The sequence below is a fragment of the Eublepharis macularius genome, chromosome 2 (assembly GCF_028583425.1).
Source record: "Eublepharis macularius isolate TG4126 chromosome 2, MPM_Emac_v1.0, whole genome shotgun sequence".
Taxonomy (NCBI): Eukaryota; Metazoa; Chordata; class Lepidosauria; order Squamata; family Eublepharidae; genus Eublepharis; species Eublepharis macularius.
The window spans coordinates 21630583-21642902 of NC_072791.1; positions in this window are offsets into that span (position 1 = coordinate 21630583).

The window sequence follows — 12320 nt, forward strand, 5'->3', positions numbered from 1 at the left end:
GACATAGCATTAGCAAGGATCCAATGTAGGGTTGAAATATTGCTGAAACAACATAATCCATTCTAGGATTGACACTAGACAACATGAAGCACAGGCAGTATATATGAATACATCCTCACAACAATCACCTTGGGAGACAGGTGGGGTTGAGAGAACTCTGGAAGAGCTGTGACTGACCCCAGGTCATCCAAGGTCATCACATGTAATGTGTATTTTGACTAGTGTTTCCAGGTCTCCTTACTCTCCTGGCAGTGGTGGGGGGAGGGGAACAGGACACATCTAGCACTCATCTTCATTTTTGCTCTTTTTGTGCACACCCAAATTGGCCTGCTGCAAAGCGCAGGAGCACTCTTGAGGTGGCACAATGACATCATTCCTGGGAGTGATGCCATTGCGCTGCCCCAGGAGCATGCCATGCTGGTGGACTTCCCCTGCCTTCCTCCCCACTGGTGGGGGATGGAGTGTGGGAATGAGGGATCCCCCACTCTCACCAGGGGACCTGGGATCCCTAATTTTGGCCGTTAGAAAATGGACTGCACTGAGAATAGAGAGTCGGGGAAAAGAAAACAATGTGTGTGCAGTCCTTTGGTGGTAGAAAGAAGAGAGCATGTGGTATGGGTTTGAGAACGTGAAGAGAGAGGAACTGCATTATGGAGTGGAGAGAGAAAAGAAAGGAGACTTTAAAAGAGAGTGGTGAAGAGGAGACAGAAATCTGTAATCATGGTTCAGAGAGAGAAGAGGAAAAGAAAAGGGTTGATAATAGTGGGATAAAAAGATAGTGTGGGGTGAGAATGGTAACAGAAACGCAGTTAAAATAATGCTGTAATCCTGTTGAGTGAGCAAAAATAAAAAGGGGCCCACAGAGTGGTTTGGGTGCACCCATGTAGCTGCATCCCTGATAAAGAATTCTTAGTTCCAACTCAGAGCAACAGTTCCCGTGGTTCCTTCGAGAAAGCTAACACAGCTGAACCGTTTTCAGATTGGTTTAAACAGATAATACTTCCTTGTATAGTCCCCACATGGTCCCCGAATCTTCACTGACACTATCAAGTCACAGCCACAAGACTCATCATTTTAAAATAAATCTTGCCTGTAAAATATACCCTACAAACCTACAGAATTTCAATGTGGAGATTTCCCTTTTTCTAAAAAGTTTATGGCAATAAAAACCTCAGCAGGCTTCTTTTAAGGGAACTAGGAATCAAACATTACCCAAGCCTGGGCAACCAGTTGCCTTGAAATGATGAGGTCAGGCAAGGTATATAGTTCAAATAAGTAAATAAATGAATGTATGCAAAAGGATTATATGTGAGTTATGCTGTGACCCTTAGGAAATATTTCCACTTTCTACTGATATAAATAGATTTTCTAGTAGTAAGTGGCTGAAAACATTCATCTGTCAAAAATCATTGCTTCAGGGCAGAACAGGAATAATGTTTGCTTTTTTAAAAAATGAACGGAATGTTAACTGATGAAACATGAGACTCCCGGATGGCTTTGACAGTTTAACCTTTGAAAACTGAGATCAATCACTTGTTTTTGTTAATATAGCCATTCTGAGGAAACCGCATTTATTCAGAGGTTGAAGAGATTTTATTAGTTTGGCTTTGGGTGTGCCAAGAAGCACAGCGGAGCAGAACTGTGACTCTTGTTGTTGAGAATAATGGTTTTGTGACTTGATTATATGACTGATAAAAATATAATTTTTATGAAACATTGAGACCTGAGGCCTAGTTCACACATGTAAGAAAATGAGGCAATAAAATATACTGTATGTACCACCTGAGATCAGGTTGGAAGTCAGACAGGTTCCCATCATCCTAAACCTTGAGACTCCATTGGGCAGGGATTGATGATGTCATGTGGGTAGAGGTCAGCAACATCATGGGGTGGGACTTGGGAACGTCACATTGGCTTGGATCCACTGGAGTATTTCTGTTGTCAGAAGAATTTCCTCCTACGAAGCACAACTTCCCCACCTCCTGCTGCAGCCCCAAAAGCAGTAGAAATGCTCCGGTGGAGCAATTGTGTTGTGTCACACAATTATGTGAGCTACTCACAGGGTTATTTACCAGAGTTCACATCACTGAAAAATCCCTCTGTTCACCATGTTCCTCACCTCTGACTCAAATAGAAGCTGGAGAAAGGAATTTCTTTTGGGAAAAATGTGGGGGAGGGCATTACAGCTTGGTAGAGATCCCATTCCCCCGGTAGGGGCGGGGGATCCCCTGCTTTTACCCTCCATCTCCCCCGCCACCACTGACCTAGCTGGTGGAGGGGAAAGGTGCAGGAACAAGCCTCCTGGACGTGCTTCAGTGATGTCATCACGCTGCCCCAAGAGAGCACCCATGCTTCGCCACAGGCTGATTTGGGCCCCAAAAGGGGCCCATTTTGGCCTGTTTGAGGCCAAAATCAGCCTTAGAAGCGCTCACCCTCCTCCAACCTCCTCCACAACTACGTGATGACATTATTTCCTGGAAGTGATGTCACCGCACAGACTCAGGGGTGTGCGCACATGCTTTGCACATGCAGGAGAAGGTTCATGGGAACATCAGTAAGGTGAACACTGGGCCCATCACCTCCCCCTGGGAGGCTAGAGGGACCTGGTAACTCTACAGCTTGAGTTGGCAGCACCGCCTCAGCAAATGCTGGTAAATTTTAAGGGCCATACCTCAGAAGAGTGGAGTTTGTGGTGGACAGGATGTCACTTCCAGGTGATGCTTGAGGAATGTTCCCTAATCTCTATAGTAAAGACCAGAGAGCAATGGGGAAATTCCTAGAATGTTACTATGCATTTTCTAGCCTCCTTCCCTCTTACCTTCACTGACACTATCAAGCCACAGCCACAAGACTCATCATTTTAAAATAAATCTTACCTGGAAAAACATACACTACAAACCTACAGAATTTCAGTGTGGAGATTTCCCTTTCTCTAAAAAGTTCATGGCAATAAAAACCTCAACAGATGATGAGATAAGGAAATTCCTAGAATGTCACTTTGCATTTTCTAACATCCCCCCACCACCACCCTTACCATTCAATTTCTCAAGGGCAGGGGTTTGGGGCTGAGGCAAGTCTAATGCAGCTGTGGTCCAGCTCAAGTTGACCTTCACTTACATTTTAAATTTAAAAGACATGTTAAGAGATCCAGTCACAATTCTACAATATAACGTGTACTCTGTAACTATTGGAGAACACCAGTGCCTAGTCAACAACATGGATGAATCAAGTATTTCCCAGACTCCTTTGCAACATACAGGAATTTTATGGCAGGCAAGCTAATGTGGTCAGGCCCAGAAGGGAACAATGTTGACAGCAATAAACAAACTTGGCAGCTTGTTTGATTCTGTAAAAACTAACGGATGAGCTCCTTGTCCCTTTCTGTGGCTCACATTTGAACTAGCATGAGAGAGGAAGGAAGCAGCAGAGGAAATCTGTCAGGACCCTGCCGATTAAATAAGGTCTCTTGCCTATTTTTAGTCAGACGAGAGTTAAATAAAGTGGCTTATTCATCAGTGAGATTCTACATGAGTTCCAAAGAGGACAAAGAGGCGTGTGTTTCTCACCCCTGCTGCCTCCTTCTTCAGTTTGGCATGTAGAGCTAATGCCTCCCTGTCTTGGTTCCAAAGGAAGTCAGGAGAGTGTTTTGCTCCATCACTGCATGCTGTTGTTTGGCTGGAAAGGATCTATGATTATTATAACACTCACTTATTATAGAAAAAGCGGAAGCAAGCAAATTATCATGGGCATTAATTGACAACAACTCCTGTGTACCTCTTGTTGTAGATCCTACAAGGCCTAACTACAGGTTACATTTTTCCCAGGGACTTTTCCAGGTCAGGTGTTTTAAAAGTTCATGCTTCCCAGTTAGGCAGGGGCTTGCTTTGGATCAGGACAGCAGCATATGGAAAGAGGGGGCTTAGGCCTTTTCCTCTGCCATTTTTCCCCAACTCGAAATGGTTAGAGGGTAGGATTGCCAGGTGGGGTGGGGGATCCCCTGCTGCCACCTTCTGCCCCCCTGCCACCACTCACCTGGCAATGGGGGGGGAAGGCGGGGAGAACAGGCCCCCCAGGCGTGCTCTTGGCTTGGCACAATGACATCAGGAATGAGGTCATCACACAGACTCCGGGAGTGCTCCCGCATTTCACATCGGGATAATTTAGGTCTCAATCTTTTGGGTCCCCAAATCAGCCTGGCATGAAGCACAGGAGAGCTCCCAGGGCCTGCTCAATGATGTCACTCCTGGAAGTGATGTCATCACGCTGTGCCAGGAACATGCATGCGAGAGGTAAGTGCCAGGTCCTCCCCCACCCCACCAGAAGGGTAAGGGGACCTGGCAACACTACCACGGGGTGCTGTTTGACCCATTCAGGCTGCATGTCTACCAATGACTTAAGTGTTATTTTTCCACATCAGTACATCCAGCAGACCTTGGGAAAACTCAGTGTACTTGTTCCCCAAGTCTTGACCTGATAGCCAAATCAGTTTGACTAGCGCAAAATCTATTCCAGGTTGACTCTGTACTGTGATTATATTCCAAGGCTCAGCAACTCTAGAATAAACAGTCGGGGGGAGCAAAGGAGTGGCAAAGCCCACTCTTAGGGGAGCTCAATAGAGCCATAAAATGCTTGGCGGTTATCAGTAACACGTTTACTCCACTTTTCCTCTAAGAAGCTCAGGACAGGATAGGTGGTTCTTCTCTCCTCCATTTAATTTCATAACAACCCTGTGAGGTAGGTTAGTCTGAGAAACAACAACTGGCCAAAGGCCATTCCCTAACTTTCATGGCTGAGTAAGGATTTGCATCCAGGTGCTCCAAGGGGGGAGGTGGGGTTGCGATAGCTCCAGGTAGAGGGGGGGGGCAGTTTGCGTGCTGGAGAGAAATAGGGACATCCTTTCTGAAGAAGTCGGGTCCCCAACCACCTTCGCAGGGGAAGATCCAGTCTCCCAGCTGAAGACCCTCTCTGCTTGTACCTTCTTCTCCCCTTTATTACCCTGCAGTGTTCGTGGTCACGGTAACTAAAGTTGCCAGGGACATTGATGTTGTCCAGAATTTCCCTTTACTGAACCAAGCTGTCATTTTTTTCAAGGGAAATGGTTGAGTCAGACGTTTAAGACCTGTTTTTGAAAGCTTTTTCAGCTGAGCAAAACTGTTGGCAAAGGGGCAACCCTGTTCCAGTCCTAGATCAAAATCGTGACCCCTGTTCCATGTTGGCTCTTGTTTACTCCTTTATTTTGTTATTTATACCTGCTTTGGGCTATGTGCACTACAGAGTAGGACTCCAGCCGACAATGGAATTGCCAACTCTAGACTGGGCAATTTCTGGAGATTGGTGGGGCGGAGCTTGAGGAGGGCAGATTTTGTGAAGGGGAGAAAACTCCGAGCTAAGCTACAAGTGACCCCTGACACAGGTTGGACACTTGTCAGCTTCCCTCAAGTTTTGATGGGAAATGTAGGCATCCTGGACTTGCAGCGGTAATGGAGAGCCAAGCTGCAAGACCAGGATGCCTACATTTCCCATCAAAACTTGAGGTAAGCTGACAAGTGTCCAACCTGTGTAAGGAGTCACTTGTAGCTTGGCTCTCAGCATGGATGTGAAGCCATAGAGTGCCTTTCAACCACCTCTTGTGGGGCAATTGATGGTGCTTAACAAGCCAGGCCATGGCCGAAATGTGCATCCTAAAATACTTCTCGGGATCCTTTGCAACAGTTCTGTGTTCTATAGCCGCTGAATAAATATCAAAAGAGTTCCCTCACAGTTAACAAGTTGGAAAATGCTGTTCTCGTGACCAGATTACGTTGGGGGAAAGCTCTCAAGCAAATTCTTTTGCCATGAATCTGCTTGTAAAAATTCAGACTTTTATCCCTCTTGCCCTAATCACGCCAACAGTTCTAATGATGGGTGTTGAGTTTCGAGGTTTTGCAAACAGCACGATGCAGCCACTGTTGGAAACACAACACCAGACTTAGCAAACCCTGGTTCCGATTCAGATTCTGAACAAGTTTGCCTGCCTGATTGTAAATTTGTGCAGAGATTGGCTTGTATTTTTCACTTTCCTTCTTTATGATGCCACCCGTTCAGAGGGATGCGGCATCAGTATCATCAGCTCTGACAACTGGATACTTACAGAAAACAGAACCCAAAATGTTAAGCCTGAGCAGTGAGCACATTTGATGCTGTATGTTCAGTCTTACCTAATCACATCCTGCAACACATTTTTATAAATCTACATAAATCACACATCGGCAAGGTCATATCAGGACAGCCAAAGCATACAGGGAACTTTCATCTTCTCTGCCCTTCTTAGTCGGTATTGCTTCTTAAATTTTAAACTCTCTTCTTGTTTGCTGGTCTACTAAAAATCTGAATTTTACTGCAGCAAGAGATACAGCTGCGACTCCATGGCTGTGTAGGGCTGCTGGGAACAGCAGAGGAAGGCTGGTGCAAACCTAGGGCGGCTTTGCTAGAGGGCACTTCCCAATCACCATGGAACAATAAGGATTCCCATTAAGGTTGCCAACCTCCAGGTGGGGCCTGAAGATTTCCCAGAATTACAACTGATCTCCAGACTAGAGATCATTCCCCCTGGAGAAACTGGCTGCTTGGACACTACGGCATTACATCCTGGCAAAGTCCCTCCCCAAACCCCACTGTCTCCTGGCTGTTCCCCCAAATCTCCAGGAATTTCTCATCCAGGAGTTGGCAACCCCGCAAAGCAGCAGAGAGAAAAATCAAGTTTAGGCATCAGTATGAAAGTGGTATAGGACTGAACTCAAGTTAAGGCTGCCAGCCTCTCTGGGTAGGGGCTGGAGATATTCTGGAATTACAACTGATCTCCAGATGACAGAGATCAATTCCCTTAGAGAAAATGGCTGCTTTGGAGGGAGGAGTCTATGGAATTATACCGCTGAGGTCCCTCCCCTTCCCGAACCATGTACTCTTCAGGCTCCACCCCCAAACTCCAGGTATTTCTCATGTGGGAGTTAGCAACCCTAAATCAAACCTGCGTTGTAACGCCCTGGAAAGATACCATTTCTTTGTAAATTATTTTTCTTGCATGGCTATGAATAGGGTCAAGATACCCTATATTTTACTCTGGGGCATCTTCCCTTTAACAGATATCACACTAATTTGGAACTGAATCTTTCCATGTATACAATGCAATCCCGTTACAAATGATATAGCACAAAAATCGCTTACTATCCAAAGATGTGTGGATGTAGCCACGGTAATTCGGTTCTTGCGTGCAAAAACAAATGCATTGGTTCAACCCAAGATCGAAGTTCTATATTCCTTATTTAGGAGGACAGAAAAATAACATTTGGGGTTACTAGAATCAGAACTGATCTATTAGCTAAGCACAAGTTCCTACAATTTATATTGAACACCTTAACATTTTCATGAATCACATTCAAATTCATGACATGTCTAAGAATATGGAAATAGATGGTTGATACTTTACATGGTTCACAAATTAAATTACTAGTTCATTCATTTGAATGAAAAAACCTAGGCAGTTGTAATCCATTATTTTAAAAGAATGTTAAAGTTTGGCTTCCTCTCATATGCCATCCTGTCAGAATTAATAGACTTCCTTGTGCTCCACCACAATCTCACATAGTGCGCTAATTCCAAAATGTATAAAAATAGCGCATGTCCCATATAATGGAAAGGCTAGAATCTTTCAGTGTATTTGAGGAACTGAGAAACAATTTCGAATTTGCCTTTCCTGATTTTTAAATTGAAAGCCCCTGAGGTAGTCGCCCATAAAGTGCTGTCGATCTCCTAACATGGCTATAGTCCAAAATTCTTGCAAATCTTGAAGAATGCATCAGACATTAGAAGCTTTGTCCTCAAGGCAATTGAAGTTAATTTTGATTCCCAATAACTGAGGGTTTGTGGGACTACTCTCTGGCAGCTTTCTACTCATTTTTTACTGGCTAATCACCATCGTCTCTTTATAGAGTCCTAGGGTTATATCCAAACTACAGTTTCTAATGGCAGAATGGAATTTTCTTGCTTCCCCAGCTGACTGCAGCCCACTGATCTCCACAAAACATTGCCCCTGGGGGGGACAGGCGAGCCAGAGGTATGAAATGAGAACAGTCTGCAGAGGAAAGGGGGAATCAGCGGAAATTGCCCATTTAGTTTGGATCTAATCCCAACCTGATTCTCTTTCTCCTCCAGGTCAAAGTTAAACTGTGATGGTAAGATCTAGTGCCCTACATTTCCCAAAAATCATCATCACCATCATCACCATCATCATCATCATCATTAGCATTTCTAATCTGCTCTTCCTGAAAGCGGGGAGAATTAACTTTCTGTTTCTGTCGCCTGGCTGGGGCAGAGCCATAGTTCACTGTCAGAGCACTTGCTTAGAGCACAAAGTCTTGGGTTCAATCCCTGTCCCATATCCATGAGATCCTAGAAAGCTGTCACAAGTGAGAGCAGATAATACTGAGCTGACTTACAGTGCAATCCTGAAAAGAGTTACTCCAGTCTAAACCTATTGATTTCAATGGGCTTAGACTGGAGTAACTCTTTTTAGGATTGCACTGCTGGTATAAGGCAGTTTCATAGGACTGGAATGGCTGTGTGTGTTAATCACTTGGCAGGTGACAATATATGGCTATTTGGCTATTTGGCAGCTGTATTCTGCATGCTGGGCCACAAATTCTACATTGCATTTGTTCCCAAAAAATGCACTCATAATCATAATGCAGCTGACCCAGATCATATTGGGCTCCCACAGCTTCTTGGCGGGTCAGTGGGAAATTCCTAGAACATCACATGATGCTGTAATGTCACTTCCAGATATGAGATCAGAAGTGATGTCATGGCATCGTGTGACATCATTTTCTGGAGTCTGCACCCTATGAAGCTCCTGGAAGTGGCCACTCCTAATGATGGGCATGGCTGTGGTTAGCTGCTGATAGACTGGTGAGATTGACTTCAGATATTTCCTTGAAAACTGGAAGAGGCCGAATGGGCCAAAACTGGATTCCGACAAGATAGTAGTAATGATGATGTCATTCCAACAGAGAATTTCTTAGATCCGGTGCAGCATTTTGGAGGACATTTGGGCTGCAGCAGGAGGGGGATGCAAGATTGTTGTGCTCTATGGGTAGAAATCTCTGGTGGATCCAAACCAATTGATTGTAGGGGTAAGAGTAGTATGACTGACAGTGGAATTCGGCCTCCTTTGGACAGTATTCTTCTCAAATGCTTCTCAAATCAGGGATATTCAAAATAAAACTGGATGAGCGAAGAATCGCCTTTCTGGATCTTCATGTTGTCTCGTGTTCATTTTCCAACAGAGGTCAACTGGATGCTTCAAAGTGCTCCTAAGCAGGCCAAAGAGATAATGGCCTTCTCTGTTTTTCTTTGTTGAAGAGACACCAGTTCTTGGGAAAGATACAGCCTTGGATCCACTACAGCATTTCCACACAGAAGGATTTTCCTCTTCTGCTGAAGCCCAAAATTCCCTCTGAAATGCTGCGTTTGGGGGCCAGGAATAACATTTCAGAGGAATTTGGGGCTGCAGTATAAGCAAGAAGGTGAGAGTCATGCTTCGTTGATGGAGATCTTTTCATCTGTGAAAATTCCCCTGTGGATCCAAGGAAGATAATGCAAGGAAATAGTAGCAGAATACATTCTGAACTATCAGAAGCTATGGGAAGATAAATAATATGCTGGTATGAGTATATCCAGATTAGTTATGCTGACACAAGAAAATATGGCCCATTTAGGAATACAGTGGCCAACCTTGTGGGGCTGGAGATCTCCTGGATTTATGACTGATCACCAATGAAAATGACTGCTTTGGAAGGTGGACTCAGGTTCCCTCCCTCCCCAAACCCCACCATCCCAAGGCTCCCAGATCTCCAGGGAAGTTTGGCAGATTTGCTGTGGGGGGTGCCGAAAGGTGTTGTAATTGGAGTATGCCTCAGCGATTCCTTCTTTAGCTTGAGCCAATTCGTGTCATTATGCCTTCACACCAAGCATGTTGCAGAAGAGCAAAACAGTCTAATGGTTAATTTTTCAATTGAAACGAAGATGGTGACCAGAACAAGCAGTTTGGATGGTGTTTGACACCAGCACCAAGCTTTCCAACATGTGTGAGAAAGCCGAGTAATCACATAAAATGAAAAGATCCAGATTCGATCAGAAGCTTCTGTACGGAACACTGAACGATTTGCTTCTCCGGTATCTGAGCATCTCCGGTATCAATTCCCAATAGATTGGTCCAATTATATGGAATGATTTTGAAATTAAAATGAAACAATTGGGAACGTGTGGGGAATCATGGAGGAGGGGAAATCCCATTTCCAACCTCACTTCTTTCTGCTCACTGTTGCCTCTTCTGCTCTCCAGGTTGCCATTACTACCTGTCCTTGCCTACCACTTTCACTGCCTCCTCCTTCTCTGAGGCTCCATGCTAATAACAACAACAACGTTCGATTTATATAACACCCTTCAGGACAACTTAACGCCCACACAGAGCAGTTTACAAAGTGTGTCGTTATTATCCTCATGACAATCACCCTGTGAGGTGGGTGAGGCTGAGAGAGCTCCTAGACGCTGTGACTGACCTAAGGTCACCCAGCTGACTTCAAGCGAAGGAGTGGGGAATCAAACCCGGCTCTCCAGATTAGAGTCCTGCTGCTCTTAACCACTACACCAAACTGGCTGTCTCCAGAAGGGCTCCTCATTGTCCTCAGCATAAATTCTAGTTGGTAAAACAACCCAAAATGGCACCCAAATTCTGGACAGCTTGCTTTAAAAAAACTGTGAATGTGCAAATATCCTGAGTAAGTTTTTTGGGTAGCAGTTATCCCCAAAGATGGTTGTTTTAGTTAGATGTTTACAGCATGTTCCTTCATAGTTGTCTGTCCATACATGGGCTAGCACACTTAAAATGTGATATAGTGATAGCCATCACGAGAAAGGGGAAAGTGATTTTGAAATAAACGCTCCATGAAATTTGAACTTGGTGATTGTGAAATGTTGCAAAACTCATGGATATTAATCTCGGAGAGCGTTTCTATGAAATTTATTCTAGATGGTATCATTCTCCTGCTAGGCTGAATGGAATCTATTTTAAAAGGTCAGGACACCTGCTGGACTCAAGGAAGGATAGAAACAAATTGGCTTCCTTCTTTGGAAGGGTCCAAAAATAAATTTGTATTGGAAATTAGTTTTCTATAATGGAAATGGCAGGTGATAACGCTGCATTGGATCAGGTAGTGGCGTGGCTTGGTTATTGGAAAGATATTACTGTATGTGATGATTTGGAAATGGCTGGTGCCTAAATGCGGGAGAAACCAGATTGTCCATTATGACTGGATTAGAGTTTGGGACACAGCTAAACAGTCTAATATTTCCAAGGTTCAGGAAGAGAGGGAAGCAGATAATGCAAAAATGGGCAATGTTTTTCATACCTTGGAGTGACAGAACAGAAACAATTTATGACCCTATTCATTGATTAAAATTTTGTGATCTGTTGCCCATGATGCTATCATTTTGTACACTTTATTTGTGGCCCTATATACTTAAAAGACTTATTTTGCACATTATGGAAGCATGTTGTACATTTGTTCCACAGGGGGAAAAAAACAAAATACCAGTGAAAAGACACTGTGAGCTACTAGTCTAAATTTAACAGCCAACAAACATGCTTTTGTTGATTTCCACAAATGAATGATGAATGCCCGGAGATTCTACCCGGTGTCTTCATTTTTTCCCTACCTCCTCAGTGTACTCAATAGCAACCAGGCCCTGGTTTAGCATGTCACAAACCTCCCCTAAGCCTGTCAATGATTTTTCATCTGTTCATTATCACCAGACATTTATGGAAACACATTTAGAAATGTTTCAGGTGGTCAGCCATGCTGGTCTGCAGTCGAAGAGCAAGATTTGGATCTAGTAGCGCCTTAAAGAACTGAATCTTGCATATTTGGAAATGAACGTGTTCCTTTCATCTGGAGACACGATTCCCTTCCCCCTCTCTTAATAAAGGGAACAGAAGGAGAAATGGCTGCCCCAAAACTTCGTGAGATGCTGCAACAAGCAAGTAGTTATATCCTTTGCAAATGAACCTGAATAAAACAGGCTGCGAGCACCAAAAGCACAGAGCCCAAGATGCCTGCAGAATGGATAGCTCATCTCACCCAATCAAGCACATCAGTGCCTAGTTCTCTAGTTCTCCCAGGGTAATACTGATCACCTCTTTTGGGTCAGGAAGCAATTTTGTCCAGGCCAGTTTCTCCAGTGATCCTGTAGGATTTGTTTGCAATCTTCTGGGCATGGAGCAAGGG